Raw genomic sequence first — 21,918 nt, 5'->3', positions numbered from 1 at the left:
AACAAAGCAAGGAAACAATAGGGGAGATTTAATAAGCTGCGTATTTTGCAATTCGCAGGTATGCAGGTGCTTTGATGTGCAGTTCGTAAACTGAGAGCTTTGTTAAACGTAAAGTTTACAATGTGATTAGAGTTGACTATTGAAGCCTTCCAGTCCACTAATAACCATAAAAACATTTTATTGATAATATATTAAAAATATTTGATTGTCAACCAGGTCTCATATAGGCAAACCGCACATTAAAGTGCATGGTTTTAATCCACAGGGTTTAAAACTGTGATACAAATTTTCATAAACGGGGTGTATACGAACCATAAAACCAACTTTTTTTAGTTACATTTGTTAGAGTCAAGAGCTATTTAGCATTCTTTTCCATCTGACAGGTTATCTGATGTAAAGGACCGCTACTGATTGGCTTCCTGGCTATTAAGTGGCCGGACTAACTAGAGCTGAACTCAATGGGCCTGAGTCAATGCGGTGAGCAAAGGGAAAAAAAAAAGGAGTAACTTTGCTCCTTGGCAAAATCATATTGCAATGAAGGGGGAGGTAAATTTAAAATGTGGGGACAGATTTATAGTTGGGGCAGGGCACGTCCTAGAACAACGTTAACTTTCAGTGTAAAAATAAAGCTATTAAGTATTTGTGTTCTACATGATAAAACAGCAAGTATTTTCCTTACATGCAAAATAATAAACTAATTTGCACCCCTTGCATTGTAACATGGTTTGTCCAGGATCAAATTTACTCCTTTTTTGGCTTGCTCTCCTTAATGGCTCAGGCCCATTATTTGTTGGTGCTTCTCGGGAGTGATCCATGCATTTGATGTGTTTATTCTTCATCCTGTAGTATTCAAGATTCCAATTGGATTGCAGTGGAACAAGATGGTAGATAAGCATTAATTATGGAGGCACCTTTGTAATGGTGGCAATATTTATTTATTTAAAAGAAAGCACAACTATTTAACACTCTTAAAAAATAGGGTACACCTATTAAACACTCTTAATAAAAGAGGCACAAAGATTTAATAATCTTAAAAAAGGGGCACTATATTTATATTAAAATAAATGGCATAATATTTATATTAATATGGGAGCACTATATTCATATTAAAATTTGGGAACAATATTTATATTAAAACAGGGGTTATTAATATTCATTTTATTACTAATATGTGGAACGAGCGGTTAATTACCCAGGGGTACAAGGAGGGGCCCAGTGCTACTCTGCATTGTCATTTTCCCCTACTCAGGAGAACCAGGCTCAAGCCTGAGTAGCACTGGATTCTGACAGATGTAAGGGGTAAAAACGAATGGTTCGCATCCGGTTTTACCATGTACTTTGGCCACAAACTATAGAGGTTTGCAAACTGCAAAACTTGGTATGTGGTTTTAGATTTCAGCCTCCAAACCACAGGATTTAGAGCTGAAAACTGCATTCAATATATGGTGGTTTGCAATCGCATACAACCCACCCCTTAGTACATTTCCCCCAAGGGTTAACAATTACTGCTCTCGTATATTTGACTGCTTGTTCTGTCACTAACATATAGAATTTACTGGTTTTTTTATTCATAGCATCTGATGGTTATTTTGTGTATAAAGAACTGAATATGAAACACAACTGAATACATTATTTGCATTACTACAAGAGAACTGGATGGGCTGGTGATACATGCTGGATGCACTGGTGTTAGATCCTGGGTATGTCTCTACATTGTGATGTGCAGAATCAATATTTTGTTACATTATCAGTGATGATCAGAGAAATGTACTATATGTATATTTATATGCTGCAGGCCAGATATAGGTAGGAGCTATTACATGTAGATTAGGTGCAGTGTGGAGCTGGCAGCCCTGGGAACTGGGCAACATTCTCATACGGACAGCTGTTCAAGTGCTGCGTGTATAGTGTTCTGCATTAAGAAATGTTTAAGATAGATATATATATATTGCATATCAGATAGCTATAGGTACAAATATTACTGTTGAACCAGAGTTTATTATGTTGGGGCTGTTAAAGTAACTAGCTGTATAGGACCTATGTGAAGATACAGTGTATATGAAGAATTCCACGGTCTATGCTGCCAGTTACCATGCTACTAGATTGTAACAAAAGATCTCAGCATCTCAAGGTCCTTGTTCGCCTGGCTCATCTTGCTTTTGTTGGGAAGGTGATGAACAGTCACCTAGTGCCATCTAATGGTTATAAAGCCTTCAGTCTCTACCAAAGTGAAATATTTATTGTGATTTTTACGAAAATTAATTTGTTATGCATTAGCTAAAGCAGCTGTCAACTAGAAATGCTAGAATTATTGCTTAGAATGCCCATGTTAACTTAGTAGTTCAGTTTTTACTTTCAAAGAAATGTATGGCAACGGTACAATTAAGCATCTTCATTCTCTAAGAGACTTTAATGTGTCCTTATTAGCTTACTAGAACAATATGTGATGAGTATTGAACTGAAGAAAGGGTTTTGTCATTTTATGCATTGCACTTTAAGAAAAAATAGTCCCTAAAATGTTATGCATATTTCCCCCAAAAAACCTAAAAACATAACCTGCATTGTCAAATTCTGAAACCCTATATATATTAATGATGTATTACTTATATTTATTATGTTCTGTTTATTAGAGATGTTCACTGACCCCCGTGCTCTGGTTTTGGTTTTGGTTTTGTATCTGGGTAAACTTTGTGTTTTGGTTTTGATTTTGGCTTTGGCAAAACCACCCTTGCGTGTCTTGATTTTTGTTTTGGTTTTGGTTCCCTACTTTTTTTCTAAAATCCCTATTATTTTGCTAAAATCACATATTTTTTTGCTTTTTGTCCCCCCTACATTATTATTATTAAGATCAATAACACTAATTTCAAGTCATTTGCAGTAAATTTTGACCACCTCACAGGCAGGGGCGGATCTAGAGAATACTGCTACCCGGGGCGATGTAGGGGGGGAGCTATTTAGGCCCCGCCCCCTTTTTGACATCTGAGGCTGCCGGCGGCTGCATACTATGTGCAGGTCCGTTCAGCAGTGACAGGCAGGGACAGTGTGCTGCCCGGATGCTCTGATTGTGTTTAAAACACAATCAGAGCAGCCGGGCAGCACGCTGGCCCTGCCTGTCACTGCTGAATGGACCTGCACATAATGTGCAGCCGCCGGCAGCAAGCCTCTGGTAGGGGGGGGCGATCGCCCCGATCGCCCCCCCCCCCCCCCCTGGATCCGCCACTGCTCACAGGTTACAATATTATTTTCATACACTTTCAAACAAAGACTGCAGCAGTTCTTGCCAGTGATAAGAAGAAGGCCATTGTCATGCCTGGGCATAAGATAAAAAAATCCACCTTTTATGTGTGGGATTATTTTTACCCAAATCCTGACAACAGTTGTCTAGCGATTTGTAGCATTGTAAAGCCATAGTCAGTAAAGGTAGGGACCTTAACCATCTAGGAACCTCATCCATGTTACGCCATTTGAAGCGAGTTCATGGAAAGATTTTGTGAAAATCAGAAACTTATGCTAAAAAATAACAAGAAGCAGTCCAGCATCAGCTACCTCCCTTCTCTCAGCTAGATCCCAGCACCTGCAATCTACAGCCCCCAACACCTTCAGCATCAATATCCTCACAAGTGATCTGAGTTAGTTCTCCATCCAAGTTTCTAAGGCGAGATGACTCCTCCCCTATCCAGGACTCCTCAGAAGATTACTTGAGTGTTAGGCCCACTGCTGATGCTCCCAGAAACAGACCAAGAAGAAGACTACTAGTAGTTTGCAACAATTGACTGTTAAGCAATCCTTTGCAAGAGGAGGCAAGTATGACAGCTGTTACCCAGTCGCAAAGCGGATCACAGACACCATGGCAATTATGCTATTAGATCTGCATCCAATAACCACTATTAATGCAGCTGGTTTTAGACAGTTACTTGAGGTCTTGTGTCCCCGTTACCAAATTCCATCACGACACTATTTTACTAGAAAAGCTATTCCTCACCTCTACTAGAAGGTTCGTAAAAATGTCATTATTGGGCTACAAAATACCATTCTACTGACTATACACTTGACCACAGATATGTGGACAACTGGAACTGGGCAAACTAAAGATTATATGATTGTGACAACCCACTGGGTTGGGGATCCGTCTTCACCAGCAGGGACAGCAGCAGCATGTACCCAAGAACGTCATATTTTTTAGAGGCAGACTACTCTGTGTATCATCTGCTTCACTGAGAGGCATATTATCATTATTTATATTATTATCATTATCACAGCGCCGTACAGTAGGGAAGACAAGGACATAAATAAAACAAGATGTGCATAAAACAAGAACAGACAAGGCAGACAAAATGAATGGAGACATGAAAATAAAGGGTATGGAGGAACCATGCTCATTAGAGTGCTTACATTCTAAAGGGAAGAGGGCAAAGCTGAAACAAGAGGAGCGAGTGTGGCTCAGATTGGAGATTGGGATAGTTGTGAGGGTGCATTAGTTTGACTAGAGTTATCGAGGATAAGGGCACCTCTAAAAAAGAGATGGGTTTTCAAAGAGCATATAATGATTTGAAGGCTGTGGGAAAGTCTGATTGAGCGTGGTAGGGAATTCCATAAGTGGGGAGCAGCACTGGAGAAGCCTTGAAGGCGGGAGTGAGAGGTGGTTATCAGAGACGAGACAAGGCAAAGGTCAGATTTAATACAGCTGACAACCTGTTTGAAAATCTAAGAGATGTCATTGCAGCATGGCTTACCCTGCTTGGACTCTCGTGAGGATTTGTGATTTCTGATAACGCCACACACCAATATTGTTAGAGCATTAAAGTGGGGGGAATTCCATCACATTCCCTGTTTTGCTCACACAATCAACTTGGTTGTACAGAACTTTTTAAAAAATGACAACATGTAGGAGATGCTGTCTGTGTCCAGAAATATTTAGGGTCATTTTGAGGATTCTGCAACAGCATGTAGGAGAATGCAGCAGCTGCAAGAAGAATATAATTTAGGAGAATGTTCTTTAGTCCAGCGCAGTGGAGAATACTTTCCATGTTGTGCAAGGTACTGAAACCACTCGAAGTAGTCACTGTCACTCACCAGACTGTGAGTGCTTCAACCCGTGTGTTTAGGAACCGTGGCCGTCCACCATCCTGAGGGTCTGCGCATGCGCAGCCCTTTCAAAACCTTCAGTACCTGTTCCTTTAACTTAATTGGCTGATCAGGCAACACTCCCTATTTAAAGCACCTGCTGTCCATACCTCATTGCCTGATCTTGGAGTCTCATTCCCCATGAGCCTCTGAAGGTGTTCCTGTGTTTCCTCGTGTATTCAGCGCTGCTGATTCCTGTGGTTTCCAGACCACTTCTACTCCTGTGGTTTCCAGACCACTTCAACTCTCCTGTGTTTCATCGTGACTGTTAGCTGATTCCTATCCGCTGCCTCCGTGCACTACAGTCTTCAGACCACTTCAACTCTGCTGTGTTTCATCGTGACTGTTAGCTGATTCCTATCCGCTGCCTCCGTGCACTACAGTCTTCAGACCACTTCAACTCTGCTGTGTTTCATCGTGACTGTTAGCTGATTCCTATCCGCTGCCTCCGTGCACTACAGTCCTCAGACCACTTCAACTCTCCTGTGTTTCATCGTGACTGTTTGGCTGATTCCTATCTGCTGCCTCCATGCGCTACAGTCTTCAGCTCATCTCAACTCTCCCGTGTTTCCTCGAGACTGCTACAACTGATTCCTATCCGCTGCTCTCCGTGCTCTACAGTTCCAGCTCAGCTCTACTCTCCCGTGTTTCATCGTGGCTGCACCTGCTGGTTGCTATCCGCTACCTCCGTGTTCCTGCAGAGTCCTGCTGGCTGCTACTCCTCAGTTCTACTCGTGTCTGCAGCAGCTGATCCGCTCTCCATGCTTCTCAGTGTTCCTGCTGGTCTCTACTCGCCAGTCTGCATCGGATCTGCGCCTCACTGCTTTCATCTCGTCTAGACCATCGCTACTCTTCAGGGTCCTCTAGGAGTCCAGTTCTACATACTACTGCTTCCTGAGTATTTGTTCCCCTGCTGGTCTACCTACCTGTGCGCTGCACCTACTTGATTACCGCTTCACCCTCCAGGGACTTCACATCCTGCCGGCCTCCAGCCGTTCAGGTATCTCTGCACTCCTGTCTGACAGCCTGCTCCTGAACCACGGTATGCATACTTCTCATTGACTGTGCTGGTGTATTGCATATCTTGCTGGACTGAGTTGTTCTCCTCTGGAGCTTACTATCCGCTGAGACTTTTGCCATCATTGACTGTGTTATCTTTTGCCCGGATAGTTTCTATGACTTTGTATTATTGCAGTGCTGTTCAGTCATTACTATATTGTGCATGTCATTGTGGATCAAGTTCAAGGTGCCCGTGTATCCTCTGTATTGCAGTCTCTCCCCGTGCTCCTCCTCACATATATATTCAGTGGTACAACTTGCTAGAGGCAGACCACTGATTCCTGTTTCCAGTGTCACCTGTTCCAGTGTCCTCTCACATAGCAGTGGTACAACTTGCTAACGCAGACCACTGACTTCCCGGATACCTTCACCTGGATCCCATTCCTTCACCCAGACAGCGGTACAACTTGCTAAACGCAGACCGCTGACTCTCATCACCTCCTCGTTTCTGTTGGACATTCCTCCTCACTATAGCAGTGGTACAACTTGCTACCGCAGACCACTGACTACCCTCACGTGTCCTTTGTCCATTCAGTTCCTCGTGTATTACTACATATATATTACCAGTGCTGCTAGTCATAGACTTTCCCGAGCATCTCTATCATCTGCTGTTTCCTGTTCCGTGATCACCCCGCTACCAGAGTACCATATTACCACCTATACTGCTCTGGTAAGCTTATCACCTGGTGATCCCTGGGTAAAGACTCCTAGTGCCCGTGACAGTCACCTATGAAGAGAGTGCAGACACTGTTAGCTTGAGTCAAGTGATTCCCCTAATTAGACTTTTTGAAAAGCAGCAAAAGAAATTGAAGGAGGAAATTAAACAAAGCAATTCTGCTAATTATGTTAGACTTGTAGATTAAGTACTTTATTCGCTTTGCCAGGATCCAAGAGTTATCAACATCTTGAAATAGGATCATTACATTTTGGTGATCCTAGGTTTAAGAGCTATGTCTTTTTTCTTTCTTTCCAATTGACCCAAATCTCAAGAGATGCAATGAGCTCCTGGTCAGCAAGCTGACAGCTCCAGTGGTACATTACACAATGACGTCTCCTCCTTCAGTTTCTCTGGAAATTGCTGCTAGGAAAAAACTTAGCTTTCCCAAGACACCCAGTGGTGATGCAGATGAGTCTGCACAACATTTTGACATTTTGTCTGTTCTAAAAGAATTGCACAAAAATTGTGACAGCTCTTGCGAAAAATGAACTACAAATTCCATTAATATGGCCATTACCGGCAATTGCATCAAATTACACAGACTTCTGTGATGGTGAATTCCAGCGGGGATGAATTAGTATTGTTTGAGGATGATTTATAGACTTATGAGGGTGAATATGATGACAGTGTAGATTGCAGGTGCTGAGATCTAGCTGAGAGAAGGCAGCTAGCTGATGCTGGTATGCTTGGTAATATTTTGGGTAGAATGGCATATTGACAATTTAATGTTTTTCTACAGTAAACTTTCACCTTTATTAGAGAAGATTTTTTTTCTTTAAAAAGGTACAAGCTTTTTTTTTACATTTTTGTTTCCCTGACTTAAAATGACTATGCACTTGAACATAGACTTTAGCACGAGGTAGAATGATTAGTATCATCATGACTGAGACTTTAGAGTGACAAGAACAATGCCAACCATCCTGTTTCTGAGTGAGCTATGGCACAGTAAAATGTGACTGGAGAGTTTTAATAACACTGCCAGCCCTATTATTTGAATTTCTGTTTCAGTACTAAACACTGCCACCTATCCTATTTCTGGGTGAGCTTTGGCACAGTGCAATGTGACTGCAGATTTTGAAGAACACTGCCAGCCCTATTATTTCTATTTCAGCAATGACAATTAGCAATTGAGCTGTCCTGTTTGTATGCTAGCTATATAACCCAGTACAATGTGACTGCAGATTTAGAACAAGACTGTCAGCGCTATTACTTCTATTTCAGCAATGACAATTAGCAATGGAGCTCTCCTGTTTCTGTGTGAGCTATAACTCAGTAGAATGTCACCAGAGACTTTGAAGAACACTGCTACCCCTCCTCTTTCATTTCTAGCTATGACGCTGCCCAACTGCACTAGAGACTGCCAAGAAACGTGCTACCCCTTCTGTGTCTCTCTGTAAAATGGTGCTGTATTGCCGCAGAGGGCGATACTTATAGAATCCAAAACTCGCGAGATCCAAATACGTAACAATGACGTTTTGCCTCGTTTTCCATTCCGAGAGCGCAGAAAAGAGTACTCGCATCTGCTAAGTTCGAGTGGGTTTAGTTCTCGGGGAACCGATACTGAGCATCTCTAGATAAAACTAAAATATTTTTTTGTTTATTCAAAACAGCGAAATATAAGGTGAATTTTGATTAAAAATATGAATTAAAATTGTTGTGTGTATACTGAAAACTCCTTTCTATGTATTGCTTAAATTTCAATATGAGCTTACTGATCAATATATAAACTCCTATCTTCTTTTGCAGGAGTTCCTTAAATTATCATGCATATTGTGATCCCAATATTTAAATCATTGTCTTATGCCTAATAGAATTAATTGAACAATAGGTTCCCAAACACATTTAATACCTTTGACAAATTAGTGCTACTTAGATTTGCATGGTTCCCTGTGTATCATTAGGTGAGAGGGTGATTTGCTCACTGCCTAATTTAAACTAATTCTAGTAGTTGGGCTGATTAGAAAAATAGGATCTAAATCTAGCAAAATTTTATAGTCTCTAAGTTGCTCACAAGGAGTGTACTGTAGAGCACCAACATTGTATCTATATAATGATACATGTTGGTTTTAGTGTTCAATAATAGGGGCAATAGGATTGTAGTGCTCCCAATCAAGTCAGTGCTCCTCTCTTCCTTTTTTGTATATAGTACTTTGTCCCGATTAGTGGCACCTCAATATTATTCAGATAAAGAAACAGAAATACCTAAAAAATGCAAAAATTAGGTTCTGATTCTATATGGTTTGTGGAAACAGTCCTTCTTTCAGTGATATAACTATGTACATGAAAAATCAGAGTCATAGTGCTGTATTTACTAAACTGCAGGTTTGAAAAAGTGGAGATGTTGCTTTTAGCAGCCAATCAGATTCTAGTTATCATTTATTTAGTACAGTCTACAAAATGACGGCTAGAGTCTGATTGATTGCTATAGGCAACATCTCCACTTTTTCTAATGCACAGTTCAGTAAATATAACCTATAGTCTAGTATAGGGCATGTAGCTGAAGGTCCATTATCTAATAGCCCTTTATGTTAGTTTGTAATCCCAAGGAAAAGTCAAGACAGATCATCCTCTTTTAAATAAAAGGGTTGCAAGGTTCTGTTGGGTTTTTGGACCAGGGAGTGTTGTGATTCGCTGCCTGTTTCTTAGCCTCTGGTTTCCTGGAGCAGGTGCTGTGCTATGTTTCTCATTATGTGCAACATTTACCAAAAGGCAAAAAGCCCTATGGCCAGAGAAAACCTATTTGATTTGATCTTTAGTATTATCTCTGCCTGCTCTGACCCTAGACGCAGGCTTGTTTGTCTGTTCTCTGGTTTACTCCTTTGATTTGCTTTTATTAGTTTAATTATGGCTATTAATGACAAAACTTTCCAGGGCAAATTCCCAACCTATGCATTTTGTTCATATATACTGATCTCTGCTATGAGGTTCTGTTCCCTTTTTGTTATTTAACATCAATCCCTTACAGATAATATCAGTGGTAATCAAAGTTAAATTTTCTTTAAAGCCATTAGAAATAAAAATTAAAAACACACAAGAAACAATGCAAACTTCTCAGACCGTAGCCTAGTCACACAATGAAAATCAACTGGCACTCCCTTAACTGTTCGACCAATCACAATCGGTTTTCCAATGCTAGCTGTGATGTAATTGACTGGTGGTAAAGGTGAGTCCTGAGATTTCCCTGCATTGGTCACAAATTAATAGAGATTATTTGAATCTTTGTTAAAGTGGAGAAAACTAATTGCCAGAGCTGTGCAGCTCAAATAATGTGGCCAATTTATTGCAATACTTTTCACCATATGGTGCACAACCCTTATTTAAATGAATGGCCCATTGGAATGAATGGGCAAAATAAATGAATGGGAAAATTCATGACAATGCTAATCAAACTGTTTGTGTGAGACAATGCACCCCCATAGAGGTCAATCAAATTTTTCATGTGTAGTGACATTATTTGAACACACTGAAATGGAACAAACAGCCTCATGAAATGTCCTCACAATAGAAACATGTGCAAACATGAGTATAAATGCAAATGGGTATGGACACATAAAATACAATAAGTTTTAGTGTTGTATGGATTGCAGTTGGGTTAAAAGTGCATGTCAGATGCAGCACTGAATCCCGGTGGGTAACTGGCCTAAACCCCCTATCATGCTTGTGCTTAACCAGGAAACTGCAAATACATTTTGTTACATTTTAGTTTTATTATTTTTACTTCCATACTCCTTCAAAGATCTCCAATTTTAAGATGTGGAAACAAGTATATAAATATTTCTGGAATATCATTTATAATTTACTCCAGTTTAGCATACATTGTGTTGAGCTGCTCAGAATTCTGCCAGGAGGTGGCTGCACTGTCCCAAACAATAATATATACTCTACAGTAAAATGTCAGGGAAATTAGATATTATTCTTATGTTTTAACACCAGTGAATGTATATTTCTCCTTATTGTAAACCCTTAGGGGCCTATTTATTAATCATTTATTGCCTGTAATTTCCCCAAAAACTGACACAAAACTAAGTATACTGAAAAATTATTATTGCTACATCGCAGCAGATATCATAGATATCTGCTAATTTGCACTTTTTTTCCAAATACAAAGTAGTCCCCATGGGGACTATGGGGACTGCTACTGTATGTACCGCAATTTAGGAATGAATGAAAATACTTTTAACCCTACGTTAATGTACGCCAGCTCAGGTTGGCGTACATTACAGCTTTTGCTATCCAAAGAGCAGAGCTTCACTGCGCATGTGTGTGGAGAGATCATATGATCCCTCACTGTCAAACACCGCTCTCTGCAACAGTGAAGTGCTGCTTCACTATGGAGCATGCGCACAAGGCTACTGTGGATCGCGCTGGCCATCGGGAATGAAGATGCAGTGATAAGGTAAGTGTTAGACTTCACAGGGACAACATTTTATAGTGACTGCTGTCCCTGTGAAACTTTTTTGATAAATATGAAAGATTATTTCAATCCTTATTTATGCGATAAGGATTAAAAACTATCTATGTCCCTTAGACTTCTATTAACTAATGTCCGCATTTTTAGCATGATCCCTTTCAATCCTTATCAGAAAGATAAGGATTGAAAGTTTGTGTGTATTTACTAAAAAACTTCAGCAGGAACAGCAGTCATAAAAAATTGCTGTTCTTGTGAAGTCAAACCTTTTCACTCCCTCTTCACTTTCAAAGAAGATTGTGATCCTCTGTGTCCTCCTTCTCACTCCAGTGCGCATGCACCAACTGAAATGCTTGGGCATGCGTACAAACATTTCTGAGGACGCGATGTTGCACGTGAGAGGGAGGGATCACAAGATCCCTCCACACATGCGCTGCAAAGCTCTGCTCTTTGGCGCAGAGCTGAACAGAGCTGACAATATTAAATATGGTAATGTACACCAGCCTGAGCTGGCATACATTACCGCTGAAGAAGCTCCAAATATTAGGCATTTTCGTAACTTAGTAAATTGCGTTATTGAGCAGTCCCAAAACATTGTTATGGGGACTGCACGGGAAAGCGAAGACGAAAGCAAAGCAGCAGATATCTACGATATCTGTCGCGATGCAATGTTCATAAATTTAAATGCTACTTAGATTTGTGCTGGATCCCCGAAAACATTTTAGATGGTGAAATTGATCAGTAAATAAGCCCCTTAGTTGCTTTTTTTAAATTTTGCAGGGGGCGTAGGAATAAAACTTTCACAATACTGGGTCTCAATTACTAAACAGACTTCTAGCACATCGGACCGTGAAGTCGCAATCTGACATAATGAATCACATTTGCAAGCTGTGCCTTCAGCTATATATTACTTAGAGATGGGCGGGTCCGGTTCTCCGAGAACCGAACCCACCCGAACTTTGGGTATCCGAGTACCGAGCTGAGCAGCTCGGTACTCTCCCGCCCATTCCGAATCCAAATCGAGGCCGAACGTCATTGTGACGTCGTCGGATCTCGGGACTCGGTTCTCGCGATACTTCAACTTTATAAATACACGCCTCCACAGCAATCCATCGCCATTTGACAGAGGGAGAGAGCAGGGTGTAGTCATAGGCTAATTAGAGCAGGGACAGAGAATACCATATTGTTCTTGCAATTGCTCTAACCAAAATCGCTAGTGCAGAGAGGAGGATAGAGGTTTATTATTTTTTCTTCATATTTGGCACTCCCCAGCGCTTTTGGGGTGTCCCCCATAATTGTGCATTAATATTTCTGGCTGTCAAAAGTCATATCTGTCAGCATTATCTACTAAATAATTTGTAGCACACCTCAGTGTTTTTGGGGTGTCCTCCCTAATTGTGCATTAATATTTCTGGCTGTCAAAAGTCATATCTGTCAGCAGTATCTACTCAATAATTTTTAGCACTCCTCAGTGTTTTTGGGGTGTCCTCCCTAATTGTGCATTAATATTTCTGGCTGTCAAAAGTCATATCTGTCAGCAGTATCTACTCAATAATTTGTAGCACTCCTCAGTGTTTTTGGGGTGTCCTCCCTAATTGTGCATTAATATTTCTGGCTGTCAAAAGTCATATCTGTCAGCAGTATCTACTCAATAATTTGTAGCACTCCTCAGTGTTTTTGGGGTGTCCTCCCTAATTGTGCATTAATATTTCTGGCTGTCAAAAGTCATATCTGTCAGCAGTATCTACTCAATAATTTTTAGCACTCCTCAGTGTTTTTGGGGTGTCCTCCCTAATTGTGCATTAATATTTCTGGCTGTCAAAAGTCATATCTGTCAGCAGTATCTACTCAATAATTTGTAGCACTCCTCAGTGTTTTTGGGGTGTCCTCCCTAATTGTGCATTAATATTTCTGGCTGTCAAAAGTCATATCTGTCAGCAGTATCTACTCAATAATTTTTAGCACTCCTCAGTGTTTTTGGGGTGTCCTCCCTAATTGTGCATTAATATTTCTGGCTGTCAAAAGTCATATCTGTCAGCAGTATCTACTCAATAATTTTTAGCACTCCTCAGTGTTTTTGGGGTGTCCTCCCTAATTGTGCATTAATATTTCTGGCTGTCAAAAGTCATATCTGTCAGCAGTATCTACTCAATAATTTGTAGCACTCCTCAGTGTTTTTGGGGTGTCCTCCCTAATTGTGCATTAATATTTCTGGCTGTCAAAAGTCATATCTGTCAGCAGTATCTACTCAATAATTTTTAGCACTCCTCAGTGTTTTTGGGGTGTCCTCCCTAATTGTGCATTAATATTTCTGGCTGTCAAAAGTCATATCTGTCAGCAGTATCTACTCAATAATTTGTAGCACTCCTCAGTGTTTTTGGGGTGTCCTCCCTAATTGTGCATTAATATTTCTGGCTGTCAAAAGTCATATCTGTCAGCAGTATCTACTCAATAATTTTTAGCACTCCTCAGTGTTTTTGGGGTGTCCTCCCTAATTGTGCATTAATATTTCTGGCTGTCAAAAGTCATATCTGTCAGCAGTATCTACTCAATAATTTGTAGCACTCCTCAGTGTTTTTGGGGTGTCCTCCCTAATTGTGCATTAATATTTCTGGCTGTCAAAAGTCATATCTGTCAGCAGTATCTACTCAATAATTTTTAGCACTCCTCAGTGTTTTTGGGGTGTCCTCCCTAATTGTGCATTAATATTTCTGGCTGTCAAAAGTCATATCTGTCAGCAGTATCTACTCAATAATTTTTAGCACTCCTCAGTGTTTTTGGGGTGTCCTCCCTAATTGTGCATTAATATTTCTGGCTGTCAAAAGTCATATCTGTCAGCAGTATCTACTCAATAATTTGTAGCACTCCTCAGTGTTTTTGGGGTGTCCTCCCTAATTGTGCATTAATATTTCTGGCTGTCAAAAGTCATATCTGTCAGCAGTATCTACTCAATAATTTTTAGCACTCCTCAGTGTTTTTGGGGTGTCCTCCCTAATTGTGCATTAATATTTCTGGCTGTCAAAAGTCATATCTGTCAGCAGTATCTACTCAATAATTTTTAGCACTCCTCAGTGTTTTTGGGGTGTCCTCCCTAATTGTGCATTAATATTTCTGGCTGTCAAAAGTCATATCTGTCAGCAGTATCTACTCAATAATTTTTAGCACTCCCCAGTGGTTTGCGCTCAGAATGGATTCAAAGCAGTCCACATATGATCTAAATGAGCAACCAGGTTCTGTCACCAGTCCTGATGTTAGTGTTCCCAGTACGTCATCTGGCCAAGGCGATGTCAAACAACAGAGTGTTTTCAAATTAGTGCAAAAAACAAAAACCAAAAAAAAATTTACTGTATTGAAGCGAAAAAGAAGTGTAACTGAGCAAAAGTTAAGTGACGATAAAAAAAAAATTGCAAGCATGCCATTCTACACACGCAGTGGCAAAGAGAGAATGAGGCCTTCACCTTTGGCTATTAGTGGCAGATCCCAAAAAGTTACCCAGGCTACAATTGGTGCACAACTACTGTTACGCGTCAAAGCTGAGCTGCAAGATACCAGTGAGGCATTACAGGAGAATATTTGCTCTGATTCACAAATGACAACAATCCCTGTGGAGAGTCCATCCAACAGTGGGATGTCTAATCGTGAGCATTCTGCTGATGTGTGCCTTAATAGCCCGAGTGTAGCCGGTGATACCCAAATTGAGGATGCCACTTTGGAATTAGAAGAGGATGAGGGGGAGATTTGTGTAGGCGACGAGGGCGCTAATGATGATGTTGATGATTATGATGCAGACAGATACCAAATTGCCTTTCTCAATTTCTATTTATATTCTAGATTATATAACGGCTGAATAGTTTTCTATTTTACTCCTAGTGGAGAGAGGATCTGATGCAGACAGATACCAAACTGCCTTTGTCCATTTCAATTTATATTGTACAGTATATAACGGCTGAATTTATTAGTATTTTATACAAGTGGAGGGGGGCCTAGAGAGACAGAAACCAAACTGGCTTTCTCCATGTCAATTAATATTGTACAGTCTATAATGGCTGAATTTTTTGTTTTTTTAAAAAAGTGGAGGGGGGGCTATAGAGACAGAAAGCAAACTGTCTTTTTCCATTTCTTTACATATTTAACTATAAGTGTAGGGTGTAATATACATCCAAAGACGATGGCTGCATTGCCAATATGCATAGAGGGATAGGAAGACAATCTGTTTTGTGTGTAGAATAAATGAAGGCCTACCAACGAAGAATTAAACAGTTTTTTTGGATGATTTATTACCTCAACAATTAGATTACTTATCTCTAAAACAGTTGGAGCACTAAATTGGGTTATTTTAGGCACAAAAACATGTATTTTCCAACAAAATAGCAAAACAAAACCAAACAAAACCAAAACCAAAACCAAAACACGCAATGGCGGTTTTGCAAAACCAAAACCAAAACCAAAACACGACGGTAATCCAGATCCAAAACCGAATCCAAAACCAAAACACGGGGGTCAGTGACCATCTCTAATATTACTGCACATGTATATTCAAAACAACTTGTGTGTTCGGAACAAGCAAATCTTATTTTTGTTGAACCCCCTATTAGATTTCATTCTACAGAATAAGTTAAATTAAATGGCTTATAAAAAAACCTCTAATTTATCAATTCTGTTCATTTCAGCATTAAGTAGCCTAAAAATAAAACTACAGCTTAGTAAAAATAAAACCAAAAAAAAAACACTTTATATTTTTGAATCACCAATATTCCTATCACTATGTTGAAGCGTTACTATAGTTGCAAAAATATATTACAATACAAATTGTTTTCCCTGCAAGGCAGTTACAGAGTATGCCAGTGTAGTAAGTGGGACTGCAGCTTTTAATAAGGGATCATCGGATTAATTAAAGCGTGCCTTTCTCCATATGTGCATTTTCTTTTGTTTGGAAAAGAACAGCTAAGGACCTAGCCATGCGCGCCATTCATTTGTTTAATTCTGTCACTATTGTTTTTAAAAACCTGTCTTCAAATCGTCACTATAATGGGCTCCGTTCAGACACGCTCCAGGGACCCTACTGATGCGCTGACATCAGCTACCCGAGCATCGTGGGTAACCAGCATATTAAAATGGAGCCAAGCACACAAGATTGTGGGCAGCTGGCTCTGGCCAGCTCTATCTCAGCAACAGATTGAAGAGGCAAAGAAGGGACAGCTTTAGCAGGTAAACATCTGGGGTCTGTGTCCCTGTTAACCCCTTTGTTACCAGAATATGTTGGGAACCTTTTTTGTCTGTGAGAACAACAGTGTTAGTTAAATGATTCTAGTGAACTAGTATGTAGGGGTTTGTTTATAATTAACAAGGTACATTTTTATATCTGGCATCAATGTTCCAACATCAATTTTACTGTACTGTGGCTAATTTAATAGGAAAAATGCACATATGGAGTCTGGTACAATCTTGACACTAAACACAGTTGACAAACTGAATAGATTTAAGCCAGAGGTGGTAGACTCCAAAACAATATATTTAAGGAGTTTAAACTGGTTGCAAGAGACTGCTCTCAGTTATCTTCTGAGGTTTAATTCGTGCGACATTAAGATGAGCTAAAAGAGTTTGTATGTCATTGATTTCTACATTTTCCAGTTCATTTCATGCTTCGTGACAATGGCTTTGAGCTGTGATCACCAGCTTCAAGGCTGTGCTTAGCGCTGCTGGTGTTGAGTGCAAGTACTAAAGAACATACAAATTCTGTTAATATATAAGCTAGATTACACCTTAAATAAAGCATAAATTCTTTGCAATTTTTACAAACCCAGTGCCTGCATAGGACAATTATACGTTGTTCAATAATGGAGTAAAACTGTCCAGGCATGCAATAATTTTATGAATTTTAAACATATCTCTAAACCATCTTATAGTTTATACATAAATGTAACATTTTTTACATAAATATAACAATCTAAATGTGATATGTTTGTAATTTGGAGCATATGCAACGAAAAAAATATTATTATATTATGATTGTTCAGTCTGTCCTCTATATGGTAAATTCGTTCACAGAATGGTACAATTGTTTTAATTTAGTGGGCCATCACAGTGATCAAATATCTAAATATTTTTTAATAATTATTTAGACTAGTTTGCATTGTTTTAGATCATTATGTTGAAACATAATTAGTGATGATTGATGATCTGATAAAATAGGATTTCAAAGTAAATGTGTGTGGGCACATGAACTCATTTCTAAGGGGGTGATCAATCAAAGGACAATTTTGACCAAATCACTTACTTTTTTTTTTGCTGTTTGTCTAATCTACTGAAAGCAAATCACCATGTAAATCTCAAAAAAAAATATCATAATTTTCTGCACTGTAAAGTGTAGAGCAGGGAGAGGGGATCTATGAAAGGGGGATTGGCAAAATTGCCATAAAAATCTCCATAATTAAGCACAGTCAAGTTTAGACAGTCAAGATGGATGAGTGAGATTACATATTCATTTCAATGGACAATGATTTTTAATGGGCTCACATAGTCAAAAAATTATTAAATGTTATAATGTAACTACAAGTCCCAGCAAACTCTGAAAGTCATTGACCGTTTGGACATTGTTATAAATTTATTTGTATAGTGTCACCATATCACACAATGTTTTATAGAGTATATTGAATCATTCACATCAGTCCCTGGCCCATTGGAGTTTTCGATCTAAATCCCTTACCACAAAAACACACACTAGGGTCCATTTTTGTCAAAAGCCAATTAATCTGATACAGTGCTTTGCCACTAGCCCCTGTTTACAGTACCTGCTCAGCCAATCACAGGCTGCAAGCATGTAAAAATTGCTTGTGATTGACTGTGGTTTTCACATTCATTTCTATGGTCAATGTATTTCTATGGACTTTCGGCTCCTATTGAAATGCATTGCCTATTCAAATAAGTGGTGATTGTCAATTATGCTCAGCAGAGTAAAATATTAAAAATAGTAAATAATAGTAAAATAGAGCTAAATATTAATCGATTTGTAACAATTTATTTATGGCAATTTTAGGCAATTTTACCTTTTGAACTGAATTGACCTTTAATAAAACTACCCTATTTTAGCGCCACAACAATCTTATCATTTTTTAGAACTGTACTAGTAGAGGTCTTCACATTTAGCAGCCGCCTTTCCCGTAGAACATAATGCGTTCATAGGTACTCAGATGCCCCCAGGACTTAACTCTATGGTAGTAGAAACTTATCAGGATAACCACAGCGCAGGCAGGGGGGGAACTGGGTCGGGGGGCAGGGGGCATATACCCCGGCACGGACATAATCAGTCTATTTTGGGCCAGTTCAATGACCGGCCCAAGTATCTATTGCATGGTGGCTGGCCCCTCCTCCGGGACCAGCCACCTACTATCATTGACCGCGGATCCTTCCGATCTGTCCCCCTTCTCTCTCAATCCCCTCTCTCTCTGTGTCACATGGGATGCGCACCACGTGACAGGTGCCATCCCATGTGTGAGGAGCAGCGTGCAGATGAATAAGGTAAGTGATGGGCAGCATGTCAGTTCAAGTGTGTGTGTGTGTGTGATGAGCAACATGTCAGTAAAAGTGTGAGTGTGTGATGAGCAGCATGTCTGTAAAACGTGTGTGTGATGGGCAGCATGTCAGTAAAATGAGTGTGTGATTGGCAGCATGTCAGTAAAATGTGTGTGTGTGATGGGCAGCATGTCAGTAAAATGTGTGTGTGTGTGTGTGAGATGGGCAGCATGTCAGTAAAATGTGTGTTTGTGATGGGCAGCATGTCAGTAAAATGTGTGTGTGTGATGGGCAGCATGTCAGTAAAATGTGTGTGTGTGTGATGTGCAGCATGTCAGTAAAGTGTGTGTGTGATAGGCAGCATGTCAGTAAAGTGTGTGTGATGGGCAGCATGTCAGTATAATGTGTGTGTGTGATGGGCAGCATGTCAGTAAAATGTGTGTGAGATGTCAGTATAGTGTGTGTGTGATGGGCAGCATGTCAGTATAATGTGTGTGTGATGGGCAGCATGTCAGTAAAATGTGTGTGTGTGATGTGCAGGATGTCAGTAAAGTGTGCGTGTGATAGGCAGCATGTCAGTAAAGTGTGTGTGATGGGCAGCATGTCAGTAAAGTGTGTGTGATGGGCAACATGTCAGTAAAGTGTGTGTGATGGGCAGCATGTCAGTATAATGTGTGTGTGTGTGATGAGCAGCATCACAGTAAAATGTGTGTGAGATGTCAGTATAGTGTGTGTGTGTGTGTGTGTGTCAAGCATGTCAATATAATGTGTGAGAGAAGGGGGAGTCTTTAGTGTAGCTATTTAATGGTGGAGTGCAAGAGGGGGCTAGTTATTTAATGAGTGCGATTTTGTTTTATGGATGGTAGGAGGCAATTCAATTTATTGGTGGGGCTGTTTGGAGAGAGGGAAATAGGTTTATATATTAAATGTGTTTGCTATCTAATCTCAGGGTTGGTTGGAGGGAAAGAGCCCTATTTAGCAAATGTGAATATTATTATTTTAATGTTGTTTCTCGAGGGAAGCCTAATTATAAAACGTGGGTGCTATTGATTTAACACCAGGGGGTAAGTGTATCAATCTGCGGGTTCTTCAACACCCGCGGGTTAAGCCTCTTCCGCAATTAAATTTCAAGCGGCGCTGCATTGTAAAGGGAAGTTAATCCTTTACAATGCAGCGCCGCTTGAAATTTAATCGCGGAAGAGGCTGAACACGCGGGTGTTGAAGAACCCGCAGATTGATACATTTAAATGTATGAACCTCCGGATTCTTCAACTCCGGCGAGTTCAGCGTTTTCAGTGCTTAAATTTAAAGCGGCGCTGCCTTGTAAAGGGAAGTCTCCCTTTACAAGGCAGCGCCGTTTTAAATTTAAGCGCTGAAGAAGCTGAACTCGCCGGAGTTGAAGAATCCGGAGGTTCATACATTTACCCCCAGGACTGTTTGGAGTTTTCTAAATTTCATGTACCCATTTTTTTTCCAAATAGGGCCTCCAACATTCCAGGATCCAGACAAGCAGCAACTGATCTAAAGACACCAGCAGCCACCGCTGGTAAAAGTCACAAGAAAAGGTAGGAGAAAGCAGGACAGTCTGCCAACTATCCTGAATCTGGTGGGACAGTCCCAAATTTGGATGATTGTTTCGCTTAGGACAGTTAGGAGGTATGTCCCGCTTCACCGTGTACTGCTCGTGAAGGCAGAACTATATGCACCTAACAGCAGTGTACAAAAATATATATATGGATTAGGCAACACTAAAATAGCCTCTTTGTATATAGATAAATATATATTGTACCAAAAACCACCCTTTAAGGATGGGCCGCTAGTTGTGGGCTAGTGCTGTCTGCTTGCCTCCCGGGCTAAAGTTTGCCAGCCCTCCCCTGAGCACAGGGTAGGGATCCAGAACACTGGAGGCAGAAAACAAGGACAGCCTAGATCGTGGCTCCGTAGCAAGCAGGAAAGTCAATATATAAGCTGAAGGTCAAGGCAAGTAGCAAACACAGAGAATCCAGACACCAGGCAAAAAGGTCAAGGGGCACAGGCAAATGAGCAGGGTCAAGAAAACAAACCAAGGTCACAACGGGGAAATCAGGTCACAGATAGCCAAGTATCTAGAAGGTGTGGGTAGCAGGTCAGCAATACGTATAACACAAGCGCTATAACTGACAGGGAAGCTAAGCCCTCCCTACCTTATATACTATTGACAGCCAATAGACAGGCACCATGGCCCCCCGCAAGGGAATATGTACTTAGCAGCTCCCAAATCGCAGGTTGCGGTCCTCTCAGAGGGTAACGGGCAAAACCAGAAGGAGAGCCAAGAGTACAAAGGAACACAGTGGATAAGATGTTCTAGCAACGGCTATAGAGGAAGACCTGTGGAGCTGGAAGCGCCAATGAGTTGGGAACACAGCAGATAAGAGGTTTTGCAACATAGATTACTGAAAGATCCTGTGGAGCTGGGCAGAGCCTAAGAGTCAGGAACACAGTGGATAAGCGGTTCTGCAGCAGTGATTACTGAGGAGATCCTGTGGAGCTAGACAGCGCCTATGAGTCAGGAACACAGCGAATAAGAGGCTCTGCAGCAGTTACTTAGAAGACCCTGTTGAGCTGGAAGCAGGACAGGCAACAAAGCACTAGAGTCAGAACAGCAAGGAAACAGGAGGAACAGGAAAGAAGCTTAGACATGTCTAACCAGGAGGAGAGACCTGAAGATCTGGCACAGACCTACTGCAGGAGGTGCCTTTTATAGTGGATAAATCAGCTGATAGGAGTCTGCACCTGAATAAAGAGAAACGCCGGGTCTGCGTGCGTTTGTCCAGGGAACAGGAGTCGGGGAGTGAGGTAAATAACACGCCCGTCTGATCAGCGGGTCTGAGCGGTGACACCATGGTGATGTCTGGGACGAACAAACAGGAAATGGCATCCCGGCTATTGCCATGGCAGCCGGGACACAAGTGGAACACCCTGTATCTCCTCAAATAAGTGTATCACTGGCTTCCTCATGGGCCTTGTAACAATTGCCCCATTCCAGCTCTTGGTCTCAAAATACCACTGGTTTGTTTCATTCATTCAGGTTGTGGAAAAAATCATGATGTGAGTTGCT

General features: G+C 40.6%; 1 protein-coding gene across 2 annotated transcripts in view; it reads left to right on the top strand.

Moving 5' to 3' along the window:
• The first annotated feature begins 16,313 nt into the window (after nt 1-16,313).
• CPO (carboxypeptidase O) overlaps nt 16,314-21,918 on the top strand; it is a 111,215-nt gene continuing 105,610 nt past the window's right edge. For both annotated transcript variants that reach the window (XM_075180219.1, XM_075180218.1), the window contains exon 1: nt 16,314-16,517. The gene's annotated coding sequence lies outside the window, so the exon portion shown is untranslated. The remainder of the gene's footprint in view (nt 16,518-21,918) is intronic.

The sequence above is a fragment of the Mixophyes fleayi genome, chromosome 7, assembly GCF_038048845.1.
Source record: "Mixophyes fleayi isolate aMixFle1 chromosome 7, aMixFle1.hap1, whole genome shotgun sequence".
NCBI lineage: Eukaryota > Metazoa > Chordata > Amphibia > Anura > Limnodynastidae > Mixophyes > Mixophyes fleayi.
Note: the sequence above shows the minus strand (reverse complement) of the source record. Positions and strands in the feature narration are given on the sequence as shown.